Below are 24,904 nucleotides of genomic sequence, written 5' to 3' on the forward strand. Positions count from 1 at the left end.
GCTGAGTCGTTTGTCAAGATGTTGAAGCGGGCTTTGCGCAGGGGGGGTGTTGCACCTGTGCAGGCGGTGGTCGATGTCTTTTTGCTCCATTACAGGAACGCAGTTCATCCTGTCACGGGTGATTCGCCGGCCATTCGTCTCTATGGACGGGCTTTGCAGTCCAGGCTGGATTTGCTACGACCTGGAGGGTCGGGGAGTGGGGCGATGTCGCGTCCGACGCGGCTGCGCAGCTTCGAGGTGGGGCAGCGGGTAATGGTGCGCGATTATTTCCACGGTTCCAAATGGGTGCCGGCGGTGGTCTCTGTGGTGCTGGGGCCGGCGAATTGCATGGTGCGGACTGATGGTGGGGATGTGTGGAAGCGGCACGTGGACCAGATGCATGATCGCTGTTCAGCGTCACCCCCCACACCTCCCCGAGCCGAACGAGGCGGGACCCCCACCGGTAGTGTCGCCGGCACCTGACGTTGTATCGCCGGGGCTGGCTGGGCCGGCGCCGAGGGGGGCTTCGCCTGATGCCGTCCTACCCGGGGACGTCGAGCAGGCTGGGCAGTCGGGGATAGCTGGTGTTGCGGAAAGTGCGAGTCCGGCGAGGGTGTCACCTCGACCGGGCCGGGAGGCGTCTGAGCCTGGGCTGTCTGGTGGCGCTGCCCGTCCGAGGCGGGTCAGGGTGCGGCCGCGGTACTTGGAGGATTATGAGTGTTGATGGGTTTCCGAAGGTCATGTTGTGATTATCAGTTCATTATGTGACGGGTCATTTTACGAGGGGAGGAGTGTGCTGTGTCACGTGATTGGGTTTTCGTATATCATGCCTCGCCCGCTAGGGGTGGGAAGAGTGTGCTTCTGGTCGCGCAATAAAGCGAAGTAGATGCTGGCCCGCGTGCTTCTTGCGTCCCACCGCACCTGGTACACTCTAAAGGTAATGTTGAGGTAATATTAATTTTTTTAGATGAAATCCTGTTCTATGCGGTGTAGTAGTTGTTGTGAAGGTAATGTTGAGGTAATGTTAATTTTTTTTAGATGAGACCCTGTTCTAGGTGGTGTAGTTGTTGTGAAGGTAATGTTGAGGTAATATATTTTTTTTAGATGAGATCCTGTTCTAGGCAGTGTAGTTGTCATTGTGAAGGTAATGTTGAGGGAATTTTTTTTTCAGATGAGATCCTGTTCTAGGCAGTGTAGTTGTTGTTGTGATGGTAATGTTGAGGTTTCATGTTGAGGTAATGTTAATTTTTTAAAATGAGATCCTGTTCTAGGCGGTGTAGTTGTCGTTGTGAAGGTAATGCTGATGATTTTTTTTTTTTTTAGATGAGATCCTGTTCTCAGCGGTGTAGTTGTTGTTGTGAAGGTAATGTTGAGATATAATGTTGAGGTAATATTAATTTTTTTAGATGAGATCCTGTTCTCGGCGGTGTAGTTGTCGATGTGAAGGTAATGTTGAGGTATAATGTTGAGGTAATATTCATTTTTTTAGATGACTTCCTGTTCTAGGTGGTGTAGTTGTCATTGTGAAGGTAATATTGAGGGAATTTTTTTTTTTTCAGATGAGGTCCTGTTCTCGGTGGTGTAGTTGTCGTTGTGAAGGTAATGTTGAGGGAATTTTTTTTCAGATGAGATCCTGTTCTAGGCGGTGTAGTTGTTGTTGTGAAGGTAATGTTGAGGTGTAATGTTGAGGTAATGTTAATTTTTTTTAAATGAGATCCTATTCTAGGCGGTGTAGTTGTCGTTGTGAAGGTAATGTTGAGGGAATTTTTTTTTTTCAGATGAGGTCCTGTTCTCGGTGGTGTAGTTGTCGTTGTGAAGGTAATGTTGAGGGAATTTTTTTTCAGATGAGATCCTGTTCTCGGTGGTGTCGTTGTTGTGAAGGTAATGTTGAGGTAATATGCAGTAGTGTTCTCACTGTTATAGAAATGTACAAATAATTAATTTGATCTATAGTATACCCAATCACACCTTTATGACTAAAAAATTAACAACAAAACAAGAGAGTAAATACTCTAGCAGTTTTAAGTCCACATAATTTTATAATAAAGATATCTCCCGCATCATCAAAAAATAATTTTTAATCGTGATTTACATTATTTGATCACTGATCCCGAATCCAGGCCGAAGTAACCGGAAATTGCAGCATCGAATGTAAGAAGAATTCTACGTTCGCTTCTCGGCTTTGCCTATTCCATATTATGTTTTCACATGTTATGTTATGGAATACAAAGTCAAAGTAGTATGGCACTCGGTGGAGCGCATACCTCCGCCAGACTGAACAGTTTACATTTTGTATCTCACTGATAGGCCGGATCTGCATCCAAACCTAAACAAAAATCTAATTGGCATGTTCTAGTCACACACCTAACCATCCCACCAAATTTCATCCGAATCTGTCCAAAACATTTTGAGATATCCTGCTCACAGAAAAACAAAGACAGACAAGACAGATAGACAGGGGTGAAAACATAATCTCCGTCCACCTTCTATGGCAGAGGCAACAGACTAGAAAATAATGGGTGATGAAAGCCTCCAACATCCCACTTCAAGAAAGAAAAAAAAAACATTCACCATATGTTCTAGTTCTCAGCTTTTTTTTTTTTTTTTTTTTTTTTTTCTTTCTTTCTCTCTCTCTCTCTCTCTCTCTCTCTCTCTCTCTCTCTCTCTCTCTCTCTCTCTCTCTCTCTCTCTCTCTCTCTCTCTCTCTCTCTCTCTCTCTCTCTCTCTCTCTCTCTCTCTCTCTCTCTCTCTCTCTCTCTCTCTCTCTCTCTCTCTCTCTCTCTCTCTCTCTCTCTCTCTCTCTCTCTCTCTCTCTCTCTCTCTCTCTCTCTCTCTCTCTCTCTCTTTCTTTCTCTCTCTCTCTCTCTCTCTCTCTCTCTCTCTCTCTCCAAAATTGAGGCTCATGGAAAAGTAAGGTGATAGGATGTATAACCCAAAAGCAGAGAAACAATTGGACAACATATGCAAGGGGACAGGAAAACAGGACCGATGAGGGGAGATAATACAGCCATTGACAAAGAAGAGGGTTGGGACAGGATGGGTAAATCCATCCATCCATCCATCCATCCATCCATTGGGCCATACTCTGTGCAAAGCATGGTGCTGCCAAAGCAGTCTCCTTGGCCATTGGACACAATCCTGGATGGGTCGCCACTCCGACACAGTATACCAGCAAGCTGGCACTCATTTTGCCGACCTCGGAAGTATGACAGGCAGAGTCAACCCCACCTGGTATTAATTCAACAGCTGAGTGGGGTTTGAACTCAGGATCCTCGGATCCCAAGCCCACCACCCTAACCATTGAGCCAACACCAGGCATATGGGTAAATGGCAGTTCAAAAAAAGAATGTGGGAAAGAATGGGGGATGACATAACGTATAAGTGCACCACCTGCTTGAAGCCCTGTAAGGAAAAGTAAGAGAGAATAGCCTCAGTGACAGTTCCACAGACGCAAGAAGTAAAGAATAAAAGATTTGAGGTGTGCAGCGAGCATGAATTTTGGAAATTTAACCATAAGATGGTTAGTGCAAGAACATGTACATCCTGGAGTGGTTGGGGAGGGTCAGAGCACTGAGAGAGCAAGGGAAGCTTGATCAGGAGGGGATGTGGTAAAAACACCTGAGAGGCCACTGACCTGCCTGCGATTTAAACAAATAAACCATGCGATTAACTCTCATTGTCAAAGATTCCAATAATGCTGAGAACTTTAGATTGCGTGGAATGCAGGAGAGACGTATGGAAAGCTGGGGTGCCGGACCACAGGGGAGAGCACTACTCCATTTGGCTACGGACAAATGCCTTGTAGCTTATGAGGGGTTGGTTTTCAAGGAAAGACTAGCCAAAAGGGAAGGTGCCCAGCTTTTCTATATAATCTGCTGCCCTTGAAGGCCAGCCTTGCTATATTGTCAGCCCAGGGGAGGTCATGGCTGATGGTGAGGCTTTGAAGTTCAAGAGACTGAACCTTTTCCAGTGGCTGTCTTTGAGATTAGCTAGGTAGATCTATCTGATGATCCTGCTGGAGTGAAAGAGTGAGAATAATATTTTCTCAGATTGAAGGACATGTTCGATTTATCAGACCAGCATCCATTCAATTCTATAATCAGCAGTAATGCTGCTGCTGTCTGCCTGTCAATGAGATGTGGGTACTGTGGGACACGATGGGGATTAATTTGCAAGAAGGAAAAGAAGATTCACTGGAGCATTGAAGTGTTTAAAAAAATATGTACATTAGGAAAAAAAAAACAACAAAAAAAAAACGTGGTGATAGTACCCAGGGTCAGGCCACTGGGGGAGGGGGGGGGTTCCCAGGTGTTTCTGGCCAATAAAATTGAAGTTCCCATACATGGGTCTTCGTATGATTTAGGATATGACTTACTGTTTAGCACAACAAATGACAACACAAAAACAAATATTAAATTTGTAGAGACAAGGAAGAATCTGGAACTGAGGCCATTCTGTACAGTTAAAATTTTAAATAAAATATATAAAAAAGAACATCTCTCATCCTTACCACATTTTGATGATGAGCACCCAATATTTCTGAAAAATCTTGCAGCATGGAAACTCTGTCCTCAAAATAGTCCTCTGCCATTTGTTCATTTTGCAGCACATCTGTTTCCTCAAGCATTTGCACAGTCTCCTTGTGTAGATCAGGATAGCTTCTTGGGATCCCTGCTTAATATTCAAACAAAGTTGTTCAGTGCACCCAAGCTATCAAAATACATAATACTTTCTTAACATGTTGGGACTGATATATGCGAACAATATTTTGCCGAATCTCCACGTTAGCAAATATCAAGTATTTCCATTAGCTCCCCCCTTCCTTGTGCTGCGTATGAACGAAGAAGAAAGTCTTAATTCCACAACAAACATAACACAAAACAAGAGAGTTCATACAACACATTACCCCTCAAAGTGTTCAGGTATACTTCAATTTAAATGAAATAATAATTTTATTTCAAAATTCAATAATACAGAAGTACGAGTCAAAAGACATTAGAAGTACGAGTCAGAAAAGGCTCAATTCGGCTTCACACCTGCGAAAATGCCAAGTATGGAGATTTGGGCAGAAAGTCAAGAGGAGAGAGTTGCTGATGCAGCATGAGGACAAGTTGATGGAGGGGGGGGGGGTCACCAAGAAAAGGTGCCCTCAAGTTCGGCCTACACATCAGCAGCAAGCTCAACTGGTGCCTCTACCAGTAACGTTACAAAGTATGTTTGATTTTTCCGATCAATCACACCGATTGGGTCCGGTCCGATTCGATTGTGAGACTTCCCATCCCAAGAGGCAGAGTGATTATGAAAATAGACGGGAAAGAAAGTTACAGGCAGCATTGAAAGACAAATTCCAGTAGCTTGAATACGAAGTAGAGAATGATAAAATGTTCTGTGATGATGTAGGAGCTATCTAGCACTCGCGGATAGATTGGGGCTTTTCTTCACTCGGTCAACAAACTTCAGGAAAGGCACAATGACTACGAAATATCACTGTGAGTGCGCCAATGCGAAGACACTTGAGATCAGTGCAAGGGCTGTGTCCTTCAAACATAGTGAATATGAAGTTCAAACCAAATAAATACCTTCCTGTTCTTTAAGAAGTTAACATTTTGTCTCACCCTATTAAACAAAACCTGATTGACGTTTTGGATTTTTCAATGATCTGTGGATGCATAAATATCCATTTTTTTAAACTTGAATATCATAGAAAATAAGATTTACACTTTTCTATATATTTATTCATTTTATTTTTATATTTTTCAGGCACCCAAAAAAGAATCACAATTTCAAACGAGAACGCACTCGGTGGAGTGCATACATCTGCCACGTATCGCCTGATCCACGAGAGCATATCGGGCCCATTACATTTTTGAAATATCATGCTATATGTCGTTTTTGGCCCGATCTCTCAATGGTGAAGAATCACTTTAAGAATTAAATTATTCTCGTATCCAGATCCAGAATCGGATCTTCACCAAATTCGAATCAATTCTTCCGTGTCACACACCCAACTTGTACACCAAGTTTCGGCCGAATCCGTCCACAACTTTTCGAGATATCATGCTATATATTGTTTTTGGCCCTATCTCCCTTTGGTGAAGAATCACTTTAAAATTCTAGTAGTGGTCTCCAGATCCGGATCGTCACCAAAATCTAACTAGTTCATTCTTGTCACACACCCAACCTGCCCACCAAATTTAATTTGGATCCGTCCACAACTTTTTGAGATATCCTGCACACAGACAGACAGACAGAGAGAGGGGTGAAAACACAACCTCCCTCACCTTCGGTGGCAGAAGAAAAACGGGTGCCCGGTAGGGCACCTTGACAAATACAGAAGTTAATGTAAAGTCCTAATATATATATATTGTCCTAATATATATATATATATATATATATATATATATATATATATATATATATATATTGTCAACTTGAGCTGAGGAAAGAGGATCAGGGTGAGGGTGTGAAGATTTTGGGTGAAGATCTGGAAAAAATTGAGTAGCTTCAAGTACCTGGGGTCATTGGTCACAGAATATATAAATATGGGAATGGAAATTAAAGAGCAGGTTTTGGGTCGCTGATGACCGTGTGATTCGAAGGTTGTAAGCACATTAATAATCGTTGGTCAATTATTTTCTTACATTTGAAACTCAAAATATGCTAAAATTAACTTTTAAGTCAAAACTTTTGTTTTGTCTGTTTTGTTCGAAAAACAGTCCGGAAGTTACCGAAGATGCTATGACGTCACGTTCTCCGAAAACTTCGTGAACATTCGGAAACAGCGTGTGAACAATGGCGAGATGCGAATCAGAGAGTGATTTCAGCGGCGATGAAATTGAGTGTTTTCATTCCGATATTGCCGAGCACGAGTCGGAGGATGATGGGAATTTATACTATGGAGTTTCTGGCCCTGAGCCATATAAATTTGAGCCACTTGCAAGTGCCAGAAAATGGCCTATTTCGTGTACAAGTGGCAGGACTGCCTGCCCGGCAGTTCACACTGACAGACTCCACCAGACAGATTTATTTGTGGATTTTCATTTTCTTGTTCGATGCTTAAAATAATGTAAAGTTTGATTCGTCTGTGACTTCATATAATCATTTTTAACCCTCTGGTCACTCATGAGTTAGAAATAGAATGAATCAATAATGGACCCAAATATATTATACACCATAGCCTTGGCGTTGATGTCTTTCTGACAGCTGAGCTTGACTCCAGCGAAAGTGAACAGTTAGAACAAACCCCAACTTTCAAGAGACTGTTGTGGCATATCTATCTATAATTACAGCAATGTGTGTGTGTGTATGTGTGTGTGTGTGTGTGTGTGTGTGTGTGTGTGTGTGTGTGTGTGTGTGTGTGTGTGTGTGTGTGTGTGTGTGTGTGTGTGTGTGTGTGTGTGTGTGTGTGTGTGTGTGTGTGTGTGACTGCTGTCTCTCAACAACCACTGGTCCGATCTAATTGAAACTTGCCAGGTATATTGCTGGGGACCTGTGGATGTACCTTTTCAAGGTTTTATATTAATCGGACAATTGCTTCCCAAATTATGGCCATTTATTTACCAACCAATGACAGGACACGTTGCTGCGTAGGCGTGGCCGATGGGGAAGAGATTCTCAGCCACGTTCCCCAATTACCGGTTACAACGTACGGACTTCAGGATAGTGATGACTTAGTGTATTCTAATAATTACTCGATTTCTTATGCGCATTTATAGATAAACACAATGCCCCAATCCAGTCATCGTTTACGAGAGCAAAGGAACAGACTGTGTGGTTGTTTGAAAGTGTTTTTTGTTTGTTTGTTTGTTTTTGCACGTACGTTTTTTTTTTTTTCTCTTCTCTTCTCTTTGTGTTTTTCCTTGCGATGACATTGCGAAAAGGTAAAATACGTTGGCGCTAATTGAATAATTGGCCATTAAAACTAAATTGCGAATCATCGTCGGTGACACAGTGTGAGAAAATGAAGAAGGAGCCAGCTGAGGAGGAGAAGGCTGAATGGTGGGCACAGCGTCACGCTTCAGTCTCACTTGAGCAGTTGTTTTGAAACGGAGCTCACTCATTGCGTTGCCTTCGTAATCCTCGGCTGTGAAATGGTCACCACAAATGACAAGTCTATCCAAAGGGTCTTCTTTACCCATTTCCTTTGGGGGAAAATTCGCCCGTTTTGTTTGGACAAATCTTATCCACTACCGGTGAATGTTTGATTCCTTCGGGAATCGGTCGGAGCGATTACCCGTTTTCCAGCCATTTTCACAAAACATGACGACACACATACGAGGCATGATGTACACATATCCAAAAAACTTTGTTCTACAATAATTCAAAATAAAAAAGGATAATATAGATAGTTGCAAGCTCAAAAAAGCGAAAGAACGGCCCGCTGAACTGGACACTTCTTCAATGAGCGAGTGAGCGTCCGCTTTGTTTTGGAGAACGTGACGTCATAATCCATATATGGCACACGGCTGTTTTTTTTCAACAGCCTCGAGAAATAACCACTTCGGAGTTAAATTTCATTAAATTTCCCAATAGTTAGGCAACCACGATAGTTTGCATCGAACTATTTAATGCACATATAATCATATTGATAAATTTTCAGAACATGTTTGGTGACCCGCAACCTGCTCTTTAAGCTACAGATTAGTTCTGGTTGGAATAATTGAGAAAGACAAGTGGAGTGTTGTGTGACAGAAATATACTTCCAAAACTGAAAGGAAGAATTTACAAGACAGTTGTGAGGTCGGCATTGTTATATAATAGCATGGAAACATGGGCAATATGAAGGAAAGGCGAACAGAAACTAGATGCAAATGAGATGAGGATGCTGAGATGGATTTGTGGAGTGACAAAAAAGGACAAGATCAGGAACCAGTGAAGGTCAGGTCAGGAATGGGAGCATGCACCAGAGCAGCGTGTCGCTGCGTCAACTTTCCACCGGTACTCCAGGAGCCTCCGTCTGGCCATCCCCCAGGCAGATGCCTGGCCGACCCCCATGTCCTTGAGATGCTGATCAACCTGCTGCAACCACGAGGCACGTGGTCAGCCCATTGGCCTCCTCTACTCACGAGGCTCCCTCGCTGAGAGAATCTGGTGAGCAGGATCAGCATCAGGAAAACGAGCCACATGTCCATACAGCCGCAACTGATGCTCACGGACTATGCAGGTAACAAATCTCATTTGAGTCTCTCTCAGCAACCGCTCGTTGGACACAAAGTCCGACCAGCGACAGCCAAGGATTCTCCGAAGAGACCTGGCACCAAAGAAATTAAGTCTCTGTCTCAGATCCCTGGTCAGAGTCCAAGTCTCACATCTGCAGAGCAAGACTGGAAGCACCAACGACCTGAAGACTCGGACTTTCGTCCTCGCACACAGGTACCGGCAGTGCCACATGCCATGATCCAGTGAATCCATGACTACCCAAGCCCGACCCAGACGTCTGTTGACCTCTAGCTCACAGCTCGCAGAGACATGAATATCATTGCCAAGGTAAGTGAATCTCTCGGTGACCTCAACATCCTCACCACAAACAGGTAAAGAGAGGACAGCAGCATCCAAGATGTCATTGAAAGCCTGGATCTTAGTTTTGACCGGGAAACCCATGATCCCAGTGGCTCCGACTCCTCATTCAGCACCTCGAGGGCCCCCAAAAGGATATCTAAAGTCTCCGTGAAGATGACTGCATCATCTGCGAAATCAAGGTCAAAGATCTTGACATTCCCAAACGATGCAGCGCCACTTGATCTCTCCGACATCCTCCACAGAATCCAGTCCGTACAAGTGCTGAAAAGTGTGGGGGCCAGTACACACCCATGACAAACTCCAGTAACAACTGGAAATAAGTCAGACGTGCTACCACCACACCTCACAGCACTCTCAGAACCAGAGTATAGTTCAGACATCAGATCAATCAGTTTTGGTGGCACCCCATGAAGACCAAGAATACTCCAGAGGGCATCCTGATGCACTGAATCAAACGCTTTACAGAGATCAACATAGGCTGCAAGCAGCCCCTGCCGAAACTCTCGTCTGCGTTCGGTGAGGACCCGAAGAGCAAGGATACGGTCAATCGTTGACCTCTTTGGTGTAGAGCCTGACTGCTCTGGATGTTGGAGCTCAAGCAGATGGTGGCGGACGCCATCAAGAACTTTCCGAGCAAAGACCTTGCCTGGCACTGAGAGCAGTGCCACCCCTCGGTCGTTGCAGCAGTCTTGGCGATCACCCTTCCTTTTCCAGAGAGGAAAAACAAGGTTCCTCTTCAAGTCAGTTGGGATGATGCCTGTGTTCCAGGTAGGGCACAGAACTGCATGTAACAACATGAGTGCAGCATTTCCACCAGCGTTGAGAAGTTCAGCATGGATGCCACTGATCCCTGTAGCTTTACCCCATTTCAACCGCTTCACCGCAACCTGTGTTTCCACAAATGAAGGTGGGCGACAGTTGATTGGAGGGACAGCAACAAGAATTGTGACACCGCTGACGACCAACTCGACAGCTGGATCAGCCTGGTACAACCGCTCAAAGTATCCCGCCCAGCGGGCCTTCACTTCAGACTCCTCTGTCAACAGTCTACCACTCTCTGCTCTAACTGCAGTACACCAAGGGATGGGCTTGGACGAACGCAACGTGCGAATTCCCCTGTAAGCAGGATGAGAATCACTTGACCACAGATGATGCTCTACCCCCTCACAGATTCCTTGCACATCGGCCTCCTTGCCCACCCTAAGTGCATGTACAGTTTTATGCCTCAGCATCCTGAACAGCTCAGCTCTGCCATTCAGCCTGGCCCTGCGACTCTTGGCAATGGTATCCAGTGTCCCTTGAGAGACAGAGTTCTTCTTCACCCTACGGTGAATTCCAAGACATCTCCCGGCAACATCAAGGATGGTGGTCTTGAAGGCACTTCACAACTCTTCAGGATCCCCCAAAGAACCCAGAACCCCCAAATCTCCACTCAGCCTATTTGCAAACTGCTCAGCTACCCTCTCATCCTTGAGCTTGCCAATATACAGCCTAGGCTGGGATGGTAACATTCTCCTGGATTGAAGGTGCAACTTAAGAGTTGTCACAACAAGCCGGTGGTCAGTATTGAGGAATTGAACACTCGAGTAGACCCTGCAGTTCTGGGTCATCCTCCAGCGACCATCAACGAGGACATGGTCAATCTCCTTTGCCACACCACCAGCATTGGAATACCAAGTCCAGCGATGAGCCTGTGGGTGCTGAAACCATAAACCGGCCACCCTAAGTCCATGACTTCTCGCAAACTCAAGGAACTTAGTGACATTCTGGTTCACAGTTCCTGACCCATGGGGACCAACACATGTCTCATAACCATCCCTTTCAGTTCCAGTCAATGCAATGAAATCCCCCAAGACTAGGAGTGTATCTCGCCTGGGGCACTGATCAACCACAGACTCGAGCATGGCATAAAATGCGTCTTTAACGGTGGGATCACTCACCTCAGTTGGAGTATATACAGAGACGAGGGAAATGACACCCAAGGAGTGATGAATCCTTCATCTCATAATACGCTCGTTGACTGTTTCCTCAATTATCATTGGAGTCAGCTTATTGGACACAGCCACAGCAACTCCTTGGGCATAGTAACCATCAGAGTGACCAGACCAATATAGTCGGTATAACCACCCACCATGATCTCACCGCAATCCAGTCTCCGAGCCTCAGAGTGTGCTGCAATACCAATGTCCAAATGCTTGAGCTCAGATGATAACAGAGACAGGTGATCATCCTCTTTTAGGGATAGGACATTCCAGGCACCCACCCGAAGGGACCGCCTCAGGTTAACCCAAGGAGACTGCCGTCGGGTGGACTACACCTCAGCACCACCCCGACACACTCTCCCGCAATCTGACCCGGGAATGTTACCCCGTGGTTTCTCTCCTATCATCAAAGATTGGGGGTCCCGAAGGCTTTGCCCCAATGCCATCATCTGGTGAGCTTCCCTATGAAGGGAAGCTGCACAGGAGGTACTCCAACAGAGTGGGTTTTCAGATTTTTTTCTGCTTCTGGAATGTTTTGTACAATGAAGAGTTTTACGGTGGCCGGAGTGCAAATCCTGCCACCAACCTCCTAATAAGAAATAACCCAAATGCAGGACGACGTCCGCAGACACAGTTGGGCACTCAATATAGATGGCTATTGGCTCACAAGGAGCTCCTCTGCCCTTTGACAGGCTTTGTTCTTCATCCTGCTGGGTGTCCATATCATACGCCCTCCTCACCAGAAAACTGGTGGGGTAAACGGTTTAATCGCCGACAACCCGACCATGGAACAGGTTAGTACAGGTATACATGATTCCTGTAGCAAGTCAAAGATCTGATCCGGCCTGACCTGACAATAGAAAACTATTCGATTGGAAAGATTGCCAAACCAGTGAAGACTGTGTAAATATTGAAGAAAAGTAGCCGAGAAAAGATTAAATTGGTTTGTTCATCTGAAGAGAGAGAGAAAGAGAGAGAGACAGAGAGAGGAGAGAGAGAGGAGAGAGAGAGGAGAGAGAGAGGAGAGAGAGAGGAGAGAGAGAGGAGAGAGAGAGGAGAGAGAGAGGAGAGAGAGACAGTGTGAGAGAGAGAGAGAGAGAGAGAGAGAGAGAGAGAGAGAGAGAGAGAGAGAGAGAGAGAGAGAGAGAGAGAGAGAGAGAGAGAGAGAGAGAGAGAGAGAGAGAGACATGGAGAGAGATGGAGAGAGATGGAGAGAGATGGAGAGAGATGGAGAGAGATGGAGAGAGAGAGAGATGGAGAGAGAGAGAGAGAGATGGAGAGAGAGAGAGAGAGAGAGAGAGAGAGAGAGAGAGAGAGAGAGAGAGAGAGAGAGAGAGAGAGACAGAGAGAGAGACAGAGACAGAGACAGAGACAGAGAGAGAGAGAGAGAGAGAGAGAGAGAGAGAGAGAGAGAGAGAGAGAGAGAGCGAGAGAGAGCGAGAGAGAGCGAGAGAGAGCGAGAGAGAGAGAGAGAGAGAGAGAGAGAGATGGAGAGAGATGGAGAGAGATGGAGAGAGATGGAGAGAGATGGAGAGAGATGGAGAGAGATGGAGAGAGAGGGAGAGAGATGGAGAGAGATGGAGAGAGATGGAGAGAGAGAGAGAGAGATGGAGAGAGATGGAGAGAGATGGAGAGAGATGGAGAGAGATGGAGAGAGATGGAGAGAGATGGAGAGAGATGGAGAGAGATGGAGAGAGATGGAGAGAGATGGAGAGAGATGGAGAGAGATGGAGAGAGATGGAGAGAGAGAGAGAGAGAGAGAGAGAGAGAGAGAGAGAGAGAGAGAGAGAGAGAGAGAGAGAGAGAGAGAGAGAGAGAGAGAGAGAGAGAAAAAAATATGTGGTGAGGCAAAGATGCAGATTTGACTGCCAGGAAGAAGTTGAAAAGGAAGCTCTAAGACCAGATGGAAGGATGCGGTGGCGAATGATGTAGAAGAAGAATGGGCGAATGACAGGAGGGGATGGAGAAGGGTGGTCAACCAGCATTGTGGCGACCCCAAATCAAATTGGGAAAAGCTGAAAGAAAAAGAAAAAGAAAGATTATTGTGGATAGTTGTGCAAATATAGGTTTTCCCAGCCATTTTCATCTTTTGGCATTCAATTTGACTGCATGATCATTCATTTTCATTTGCAATCTCATTTCAATTTCAATCAAGTCAGCAGTGCCAGTTGTTGGAATTTGGGCATTCAAATTCAAGAACATGCATTGTAATTCACAATATGTGCTTTCAAATTCCGACTGAAGGTGCGTGCATGTCATTTGCATATGTAGACCATTATGACACAATCATAATATTTTATATCATATGTATCTTTTGTGATCTGTGAAATGTTGAGAAAGATATTACACATCTTTATTTGTATTTGTACAAGTAGGCTAGTTCTTCATTTTCAGATTCACAAATAGCAATGGCAGCACTTGGTCGCCATAGAAAGGTTTCCGATGTAGACAGGGATAGGCTCATTTGATGGCTTCAAAAGCAATGTGCTGGACTGCTGAGAATTGGCCGACAATCTAGACATGAATACAGCAACAGCAAGATCAATTATCTCGATTTATCTGAAAACTAGTCGATTAGAAAGATTGCCAAAGGGAGGCGCACACAACGTGAAGATGGACGATGACATGCGGCATTGTCTGCAGCATCTCCTCAATGTCAATCCCCTTCTGACTTTGACTCAGATGAAGGAAAACCTGAAAGCTGCTCTGCCAAACTAGCTCTTTGTATCTACAAGCACCATTGCCAGAAGCCTGGATTTGGATTGTATGCTTCTTACTCTCAAACTGACCAAAGACGTATCCAACGTGTGAAATGCACATCGCATGCTTAACTAGTGCATCTAGTATGTGCAATGGTTTCTACAGCACGGTGTTGTTGCCCACTGTCTTCATTTCTGGAACTGGATACAATGTCTGGACATAGTGTTGATTTGGAAGAGCCCCTCATGGACTTCTGGCAAGACTTCATTGATGTCTTAATTGACGAAACTGCCACTCATCCATGACCAGCAACATCTGCATTACAGACTCATCAGAGCACAACTTGACATTGGCTTGCACATAATACAGCTTCCAGGACTGGTACCACCACATGCTATATTCAATCGTGCTCACATCAGTCATGGATCCAGGAAATGAATAGTGGAGTCGGGGGAGGGCAAAGGGAGGAAGATAAATAATTAATAGTTGGGGTTAAATATATTCCAATACTTAAACACCAATTTCCAGAAAATTCAACAAAACATCTAATGTATTTATCGTGTTACGGCCTGGGCTTCGAGGTTCGCTATGAGGGGAAGCACTCGAGTTTCCCCGACCACCAGCCGTCCTAAGGCCACCAGCCATGGATAACTCCATGGCTCGGTGGGTTGGAAATCAATCACAAACGCCGATCGTTATCGCCAATCTTGGCAGGGTGTCGCCACTTCATGAGGTTACCTTACCTTTGGACGATGGCATCAAGGAGGGCCCATGCCCTCGATGCGTACTCATCTTATCTTTCCTGATTAGGTGCAGCTGAGCGGAGCTGCCAAGTATGTACCAGCTAACGGTGTTCAGCCAATATGTGAGGTAGAACTTCCCGGTTAACACTACATGCGGACTATGCTGGGTCAATGGAGGAAAACACATGACGAGCTGGGTACATTACAATAACAAATAATTGTTTAATTGCAAGGGCAAGGAAAAGTATGTGGCACAATAAGCAAGGGATGTATTCCAAAAGAAAATACTCGCAGCAAGGAAAGCAATGATGGGTGAGGTGTGCCTAAATAAATAAAAGTATTTACAAACGAGAACACAGGTCAAGGGCAGAGCTAAACAGATCAATTATAACGTAGACAGACAGACTTAACTTATCCTCAACATCACATTGGCCCCAAATTGGAATAATGACTGGAAGGATATATCTCTCACCGTGTATGGACCAATGAAACCATGCTCTCTCGCACTTAGGGAAAGGCAAGGGAGAACTGGGATGGGGATAGTGGAGTGTCGCTGTGCAGCCGGATTATTAAAATGCTGCACTCCGCTGCATCCCGCGTTACTCTACCTCAAGACCAGCCCCAAAAGAAGTCTCCATTAGAGAGACTTCCAAGTAGCACCACAGCCAAGCCGAGCAAGCACGTTAAAAGCCGCCAGGGGGATATTTATATGCCCCCATGTGGGGCAGAGTCCATGTCCCAATGGACGTGGCTGTGCCGCGCAAAGTCCAATTCCCACCATCCTCATTCGGAACACGCCGGGCTCATTGGTCCAGACATCGACGGCATAACTTCTTCCACACACCCGCTGGGCTGGAAGTGTCTCATTCGTCCTCAAGACGGGCCATTGAGTGGAGTTCCTGACTTAATGTGGGGGCAGCTTGCATCGCTCCCCATTGGTAGTGCAAATGTCCTGGAGAGTTGTGGATGGTTCCCCAGACAGTGCGATGGTCACTGCCAAGAGGGAGGAACAACAGAAATGTCAGGGAAGACTTGCGCTAGACGACAGTGAGCTTGGTTAGTTGTGGCACTCCGAGCGGGAGTGAAACAGCACCCTGAGGAGGCGTGATAGTGGTTGCTGTTGAAGGTGAGTGGTTGAGATGGTGGCTGAAGAAGTTTTGAGGTGCGAATGGCGCTTGGAGGAAGATCTGTATCGAGACGGAAGACTGTTGGCTGAGGTAAGGTGGCTGAAAGACGGTTGTTGTGGTCTTGCAGCGTGGATGCGACTGTGGAGTTTGTGGTTGGAGCAGGGCAGTTGAAGTATGGTGGTGGAACTGTGGACAATCTAGCAAGCGAGCATTGAGATGCGAGCGAGCGTTGGAATGTGGGCTTGTATGAGATGGTTTTAAAATGAAATTTGCAATAAATGTTTGTGTGCAAGTTTATCCAGAGTGGCATGGTGATTGTGATGGTTGTAGCGAGAGTGTGGTGCGGTTAGAGGTGGTATGGGGGTTGAGTTTGGATGTGCATATGCAAATGAGGTGGCATGCACAGTTCCTTGCCTTGTGGTTGTCATGGTGTGTGCCCCCGATTGTGGTTTTTCAAGCAAAAGACAGAAAAACAGGGAGAAAGTGGGGGAAACCGACCTGAATCCAAAACAATGCATATCCCCCTTTATAACCCACTAAACATAAGGAAAGGACCGTCTGGAACACTTAATAGGAAATCTATATCGGAAGCCACTGTGTATGGGGGGTTGCCATTACTGCAGCGTGATGGTTCGCAGAACCATTACAAGAGTAAAGAACATGTAACTCCATCACTGAAGACTCACTCTATGATAAAGGAACAGTTTGGCCCAAAAATAAAACATAAGCAATATTTTAAATCTTATTTTTCATCAATGGAATAATTCACTCCAAGGATTCTTGACTCATCTCAAGAACCAAAACAAAATTAATTTTCTTTTCTTACCTTCAAAACTGCGCTCATAGTGTTGAAGAAAATCATGATATCCATCATCTACTTCACACAAAGTCAGGTCTGCGTCAATTCCATGTGGTGGCATAAACCAAGAAGAATTGGGACCAAGGCCCAGCCAGTCATGGAAACAGCAGGTATGCAACATCTGTACAAAAAGAGAACAAGTGTGAGCTGAGGTTCACCAGTTTTTAGGAAAAAAAATTTTGTTATGGGAATGCCATAAGATTTCTGTACAGCAAGATATCTGAAATATTCCACAACACATCAGCAATGGAAGTTGCGGCAGGGTGGCTGGAGTGGAGGTGGAGCATTAATTACTGTATGTATATGTATATGTATATGTATATATATATATATATATATATATATATATATATATATATATATATGTATATGTATATATATATATATATATATATATATATATATATATATATATATATATATATATATATATATATACAGTCATCCCCCGTTTATCGCGGGGGTTACGTTCCAAACTCCCCCCCGCAAGAAGTGAAAATCCGCGATGAATGGACGCCTCCCCCAAAAATGCCTATTTTTTTTATAAACGCGGTGTAAAAACACAATTGGGTTTTATTTATATCGAGTGATTATTAAACGCTGGGCAGTGTATAAACACGATTGGGATTGATTTTAAGAGAGTGAATATTAAACGCTGGGTGGTGTGTAAACACGATTGGGTTTTATTTATATCGAGTGATTATTAAACGCTGGGCGGTGTATAAACACGATTGGATTGGATTTGATTTATATCGAGTGAATATTAACCTTCCTCTGGCGCTTCGGTTCCATGCCAGAAGCCTTAGAAGGTGCAAGGCGTTTGGGCGGCATCGTGGGGCTTGGAGAAAAAACGGAGAAAATATTCGAGGTTCACAAGCGAAACTTTGTCTCATGCGTTGTGTGACTGGTCGAGCGCCACGCATTATAATTTATTGCTTAAATACTTTATATATTATGACCGCGATATACCCGGGGAATCCGCAGAAAAAATTAGTTAGGTTCCAAGGGAAAAACTGCGATGAATCGGGGGCGCAATAGGTGAACCGCGATATAGCGGGGGATTACTGTATATATATATATATATATATATATATATATATATATATATATATATATATATATATATATATATATATATATATATATATATATATATATATATATATATATATATATATATGGAAAAAATTAAGAGACCACTGCAAAATTATCAGTTTTTCTGGTTTTACTATTTATAGTACGTGTTTGAGTAAAATGAACATTTTTGTTTTATTCTAAAAACAACTGACAACATTTCTCCCAAATTCCAAATAAAAATATTGTCATTTCGAGCATTTATTTGCAGAAAATGACAACTGGTCAAAATAACAACAAAGATTCAGTGTTTTCAGACCTCAAATAATACAAACAAAACAAGTTCATATTCATTTTTAAATAACACAATAAAAATGTTTTAACTTTGGAAGAGTTCAGAAATCAATATTTTGTGGAATAACCCTGATTTTCAATCACAGCTTTCATGCGTCTCGGCATGCTCTCCACCTGTCTTTCACATTGCTGTTGGGTGACTTTATGCCACACCTGGCGCAAAAATTCAAGCAGCTCGGCTTTGTTTGATGGCTTGTGACCATCCATCTTCCTCTTGATCACATTCCAGAGGTTTTCAATGGGGTTCAGTTTTTTTTTTTTTTTGTATACCTTGGTCGAGGCTCGTATGAGAGCAAACACACAACTCACAGCAAGGGGGCATGAGACAAGAGGGGCGGGAGTGGGAGGGACAAAACAGTGGGATGGGGATGGGACGGGGAACATGGCGAAGAGAAGATGGACATTACAGGGAATTTCAGGAAGGAAAGCAGGGGAATTGAAGGAAGTGGGCTTGGGTGGATTATCGGGGGTAGAAAAGATCGAGGATTTGGATGGGGGAAGATAAGAGGTGGTGGTGAACAGCTGTTTTGAAAGCCTGGAGGGAAGAATGGGAAAGAATAGAGTGAGGAAGTTTATTCCAAAGGCGGAAAAAAGAGGAATGAAAGAGTGAAGATGAGCAGTGATTCGTGATTTTGGTAGTTTTACCAGAAGGGGGTTGTTGGCGGACCTTGAGCGCCCTGTGGAAATGTGGTGGGGACAAATCGCAGAGAGAGCAGGGGGGGCAAGGCTGGAGAGGAGTCGGTAGAAGACAGAAAGACCACCGACCAACCTGCGGTGATTGAGTGAGAGGCCCAAAGACTCAGCTTCATTGCGGGAGATGCCGATGATCTTAAATGCCCTGGTTTCGACAGCGTGAATCCGAAAAAGGGGGGAGGCAGGAGCACCAGCCCAGAGGGGAGAGCAGTACTCCATCAGGCTACGGACAAAAGCTTTGTAAGTGGTCAGGAGCTCAAGAGGGCCGAGGAAGGACTTTGCACGATGGAGGATTCCCAGTCGGCGACTGGCTTTTGAGGCGAGGTTGGAAATGTGACTTTCCCAGGAAAGGTCATGGCAGATAGTGAGACCCAGAAGCTTGAAAGAAAAGACTTCTTCCAGAGGATTGTTGAGAAAGTGGATGGGGGGGTTTTCTAAATGGTCCTTTCAAAGAGACATAGTGAGAGTGTGAGATTTGTCTGGATTGAAAGACATGTTCCACGTGTTGGACCAGTTTGTGATTTTATCCAGATCTGCAGTGAGCGAAGAAGCTGCTGCTTGCCAGTCTGAGGGATGACAGATGGTACGGCAGAGGGTGGAGTCATCGGCAAAGAGAAATAGAGGATTTTCCAGAGAGTCCGAGAGGTCATTGATGAAAACCAGAAAAAGAACAGGGCCCAGAACGCTACCTTGAGGAACTCCAGCCTGCACAGGAAGAGGGGATGAAAGAACTCCATTTAGGGCCACACGTCCAAAACCGGAACCGGAAGTTCTGGAGATTGGGCTGGCCATGACAGGGTCTTGATCTGATGGTCCTCCATTCACACCTTGATTGACCTGGCTGTGTGGCATGGAGAATTGTCCTGCTAGAAAAACCAATCCTCAGAGTTGGGGAACATTGTCAGAGCAGAAGGAAGCAAGTGTTCTTCCAGGACAACCTTGTACGTGGCTTGATTCATGAGTCCTTCACAAAGACAAATCTGCCCGATTCCAGCCTTGCTGAAGCACCCCCAGATCATCCCTGATCCTCCACCAAATTTCACAGTGGGTGCGAGACACTGTGGCTTGTAGGCCTCTCCAGGTTTCCGTCTAACCATTAGACGACCAGGTATTGGGCAAAGCTGAAAATTGGACTCATCAGAGAAGATGACCTTACTCCAGTCCTCTACAAACCAATCCTTATGGTTTTTTGCAAACCTCATCCTAGCTCTTCTTTGCTTCTCATTGATGAAGGGCTTTTTCTAGCTTTGCACGACTTCAGCCTGAGGAGCCTGTTTCGAACCGCCCTCACCATACACTTCACCACAGCTGCCGTTTGCCATTCTTTTTGTAGGTCACTTGATGTCATCCTACGGTTGTTGAGTGACATTCGAATGAGTTGGCGGTCATCCCGTTCAGTGGAAAGTCGTTTTCGCCCTCTGCCAGTCTGTAGCTTTGTTGTCCCCAATGACTGCTGCTTGACCTTGTTCTTATGAACCGCCATCTTTGAAACTTTAAGGATGGAAGCAAAGTGATGCTCACTGTATCCCTCTGACAGTAAAGCCAGAATTGAACCCTTCTTTTCCTCACTCAAAACTTTTCTTTTCAACTCTTTTGGCATGGTCAATAGTTATTTTATTGATTCCAATTACTTTTGAGGTACTACAAGCACTTGTTTTTGCCATCCAGCTGGTCCTATTGCAAGAGGATAGTGATGACCACAGCAGTGGTTTTTATACTTTTCCTTGTTAAATAAGATTCGGTTCAGGTGATCACCTAATCAATACCTCACGAAGTATAATGAGGTGTGCCTGTGTTGGAATTGAACAGACACTGGAATGGAATGGCTGCCATACATGGAGAGATGCTGATTTAATTTTTTTGGAGTGGTCTCATTTTTTTTCCAGAGCTGTATATGTATATATATATATATATATATATATATATATATATATATATATATATATATATATATATATATATATATATATATATATATATATATATATATATATATATATATATATATATACAAATCCCAATCGTGAAGAGGTATAAATCAAACTATAAATCAAACCCAATCATGTATATACACCGCCCAGCGTTTAATAATCACTCGATATAAATAAAACCCAATCGTGTTTATATACCACGTATATGTATGTATGTGTGTATGTATGTATGTATATGTATGTATGTGTGTGTATATATATCTTCTTCTTATTCTTCTTTCGGCTGCTCCCGTTAGGGGTCGCAACAGCCGATCATCCGTTATGATCCGCATACTGATTTGGCACAGGTTTTACACCGGATGCCCTTCCTGATGCAACCCTGGTCATATTTTAACCATATATATATATATATATATATATATATATATATATATATATATATATATATATATATATATATATATATATATACATATATATATGTATGTATGTGTATACCAGCATACATATATATATGTATATATATGTATGTATATATACAACATACATATATATATATGTATATATATATATACATATATATATGTATGTATGTGTATTCCAACCAGCTCCACCTCACTGATATCCCTCTTCCCACAATCCTCCCATCTCAACCACAGTATAACTCTTTTCCTCCTACCTTGCTCTCTCAACCTATTCACTCTCAACCATCCGCACCAAGTATCCAGTCCATCTCAGCCAATATTTCACCAATCTACCAGTCAAGCTCATCTGCACACCAATCTCCTCCCTCAATTCATCCATCCTCTTTCTCTTCACCCTCTTCACTCATGTAATCCTCCTGGCCCAGTTGTTCTCACAAACCTGCAGCCTCTGTGGTTGTTGTCTAGGTCAGTGCTACTGCCTCCAGACCATAAAGTTAGGCCGGCGTTACAAATGACATCAGAACCTTCCCTTTCAATTTCCATGATATTGTCATGCTTTTGGAAAACTTACCCTAGTGGCAGAGCATACATGGACACGTAGGTGACCCGGGGATCAGTTATTTCATTAGTCTTTGTATAGATAGTCCTTGGTCCCTTGTCAAAGGGCTTTTTGGGGGGCATGCGTTGACTCGGCTGTATTTGTCCCATGTAATGTCTTCCTCCCTTTCCCGCTCTGTTACTTTCAATCATCCCTCCATTGCCCATCGGCCCGTTTCAATGGTCCATCAATCATCTCCCCTCCATCAAACATCCTTTCAACAGTCCCTCCTTCACCCCATCGGTCTTACCTTCAATCCCGCGGCCGTTCTGTCATCCCTCGGTCGTGCAGGGTTCCTTTCCGTGTTCCCACCCTCTGTGCATTACTTGATAACCCATCGGGTGCTCTCGCATGCATGCTCGTGTCGCTTTCCGCATGAATGTTCGTGGGGCTTTCCGCATGCATGTTCGTGGGGCTTTCCGCATGCATGTTCGTGGGGCTTTCCGCATACATGTTCGTGGGGCTTGGCGTTTACTATGGCCTGCGAGGCGTGGCACTTCTCGTGAGCGTGGTAGTGTAACACACTGTGACTGGGCGTTTTCCTCGCAAAGGAGGGGGCTGCGGGCTCTCGCTTTGGCTTTGGATGCAGAAAGGGCAGGGTGGGGGCTTCGTTGAAACTTCTCTCAGAATGGCATGGCAACTTCCACAAGTGACGTCATGCATCCGCCCCCATTGGCTGTGGAGCAATGGGAGGGGGAGAACACTTGTGGGAGGAGGGAAAGAAAGCTGATCGCTCAGAAAGCAGAAAGGGAATTCGAAAAAAGCAGAAAGTAGAAGAGAGGGCAGACTCAGAAGGCTGAGGGAAGCAGAAAGGAGAAAAACGGGACAAGCTCACCTGAGCAGAAGACTGACAGACTGAGAAGGCTTGTGAGGGAAGGAAGAAAAACGTGTGAGGGAAAAGAAAGGAAAGTTTCACAAGAAGTTGGTGTTGAGCTTCTGTGGAAAAAGAACATTCGTTCCACGAGCGTCATCCTGCCCTTTCGATCCTGTCAGCCACAAAGGCTGAGGAGGATGAACGGCAGCACCTCATCAACGAGGTCCTGAAGAGGAAGAATCTGAGGCAGAGGAAGGCGAGTCACACATCTAGCTCCAGAGAGGCCTCACCTCCTGGGTCTGGTCTGGGCACCTCAGGGATGCGGCTGCGTGTCCCCATCGCTTCACATCGCCACTGCCCATTTTCCCCATCCATTTTCCTCCGCATTGTCCTGTATATTTGTGTGAGGTGAAGGAGAGAAGGAAAGGCTGCTTTCCTTTCCTCCATTTGTTACTTTTATTTTATTTTCAAGTTCTTCTTGTTTTATTCTTTGCCCCTGAGTGAATGATGGCCAAGTATTTTGTGTAAGTTCGATCGAAGAATCCATGTTATGGTTAAATCTGCTCTAATGTGCCTTTTTGCTTTCTTGCCATATAAATACTTGCTATATATATATATATATATATATATATATATATATATATATATATATATATATATATATATATATATATATATATATTGTATACCTTGTCGAGGCACGTATGAGAGCTAACACACAACGCACAGCAAGAGGGGCGGAGTGGGAAGGACAAAACTGTGGGGAACAGAGACATTGGGAGATCTGTGGAAGGGAGAAGGATGGCGCGGGGAACACGGGGTATACAAGATGGACATTACAGGGTCTTCAGGAAGGAAATCAGGGAATTTGAATGAGGTGGGTTTGTAGTGGATTAATGGGGGTAGAAAAGATCGAGGATTTGGATGGGGGACGATAAGAGGTGGTGGTGAACAACTGTTTTGAAGGCCTGGAGGGAAGAATGGGATTGAATAGAGTGAGGGAGTTTATTCCAAAGGCAGGAAAAAAGAGGAATGAAAGAGTGAAAGTGAGCAGTGTTTGTAAGAAATAATTGTTTGTTGTTATTTCCAATCATTTCGGTTGTCTTTTCATTCATTGGTCCCTCCCCCCCCCCCCGTCCTATCCTCATTCTCACCTCCTCTCTACCCAAAGCCTCCTCCCCTCCCTCTTCCTCAACAGTGTAGACCTCAAACATCCAGGGCCTTTGCCCAAACCTGACAGACCTTTCCATACAGGTTGCCACTGACAAACCAGACATAATCTGCTTAACAGAAACATTCCTCCTTCAAGACGTCTCCGACTCCCTAGTGTCTATCCCTGGTTACTCCCTCCTCCTGGATGACAGACATGAGCCTCGTCCTGGCAGCGGAGTTGCTCTCTTCATCAAAGACTCCATTCCTCACTCACCATGCACTGCCCTCTCTCCCCCACACCCCCAGAAATACCTCTGGCTATGGCTTCCCCTCCACTCCCACCTCATGTTTATATGTGTGTTGTACCGTCCTCCAAACAGTGATGACTCCATTTGCATCTTGCTCTCCGAAAACATGGACCAACTTCTATTCTCTCATCCCAACTCTCTCTTCCTCATATGTGGTGACTTCAACTGTCATCATGCCAGTTGGCTGGGTGTGGGGACCTCTCTCACCTGCCATGGAACTTCAGCAAAAGACTTCTGCAACTCATTGAGACTGACCAATGTGTCAACTTCCTGGCTCGGATCTCAACGAACGGTACTCCATCTCTTCTGGATCTGATTACCCACCTTACCCAGTCACACACAGCTGTTGCTGGACTCTGTGTCCTTTTCTCCTAACAAGGTAGAGAGCTTTCTGTCAAACCATGACTCAGATTATGCAACTGGTCCAAATGACATCAGCCGACGTGGCCGAAAAACCTGCTCCTCTGCTCTTGCTCACCCTCTCTCTGTTCTACTCACCCTCTCATTTGCTCAAGGTCATCTGCCATCTGCTTGGAAATCAGCAAACATGACCGCTCAGCAGAAAAAGGTGCAAAAACAGATCCCTGCAATGACAGACCAATCAGCCTTCTCCCAATCAACAGCAAGGTTATGGAATCCATCATCG

General features: G+C 44.6%; 1 pseudogene across 1 annotated transcript in view; it reads right to left on the reverse strand.

Annotated features, from left to right (window-relative positions):
- Positions 1 to 24,904, reverse strand: part of LOC147030672 (NFX1-type zinc finger-containing protein 1-like) — a 141,163-nt pseudogene that overhangs the window by 45,453 nt on the left and 70,806 nt on the right. Inside the window, exons 8-9 of the transcript XR_015056470.1 lie at positions 16,877 to 17,030; positions 4,490 to 4,650 (exon numbers count right to left, since the gene is read on the reverse strand). The product of XR_015056470.1 is annotated as an NFX1-type zinc finger-containing protein 1-like (transcript). The remainder of the gene's footprint in view (positions 1 to 4,489; positions 4,651 to 16,876; positions 17,031 to 24,904) is intronic.

Source organism: Eptatretus burgeri, chromosome 3 (genome assembly GCF_056783735.1).
Source record: "Eptatretus burgeri isolate ZD-2024b chromosome 3, Ebu_testis_v1, whole genome shotgun sequence".
NCBI classification, from domain to species: domain Eukaryota; kingdom Metazoa; phylum Chordata; class Myxini; order Myxiniformes; family Myxinidae; genus Eptatretus; species Eptatretus burgeri.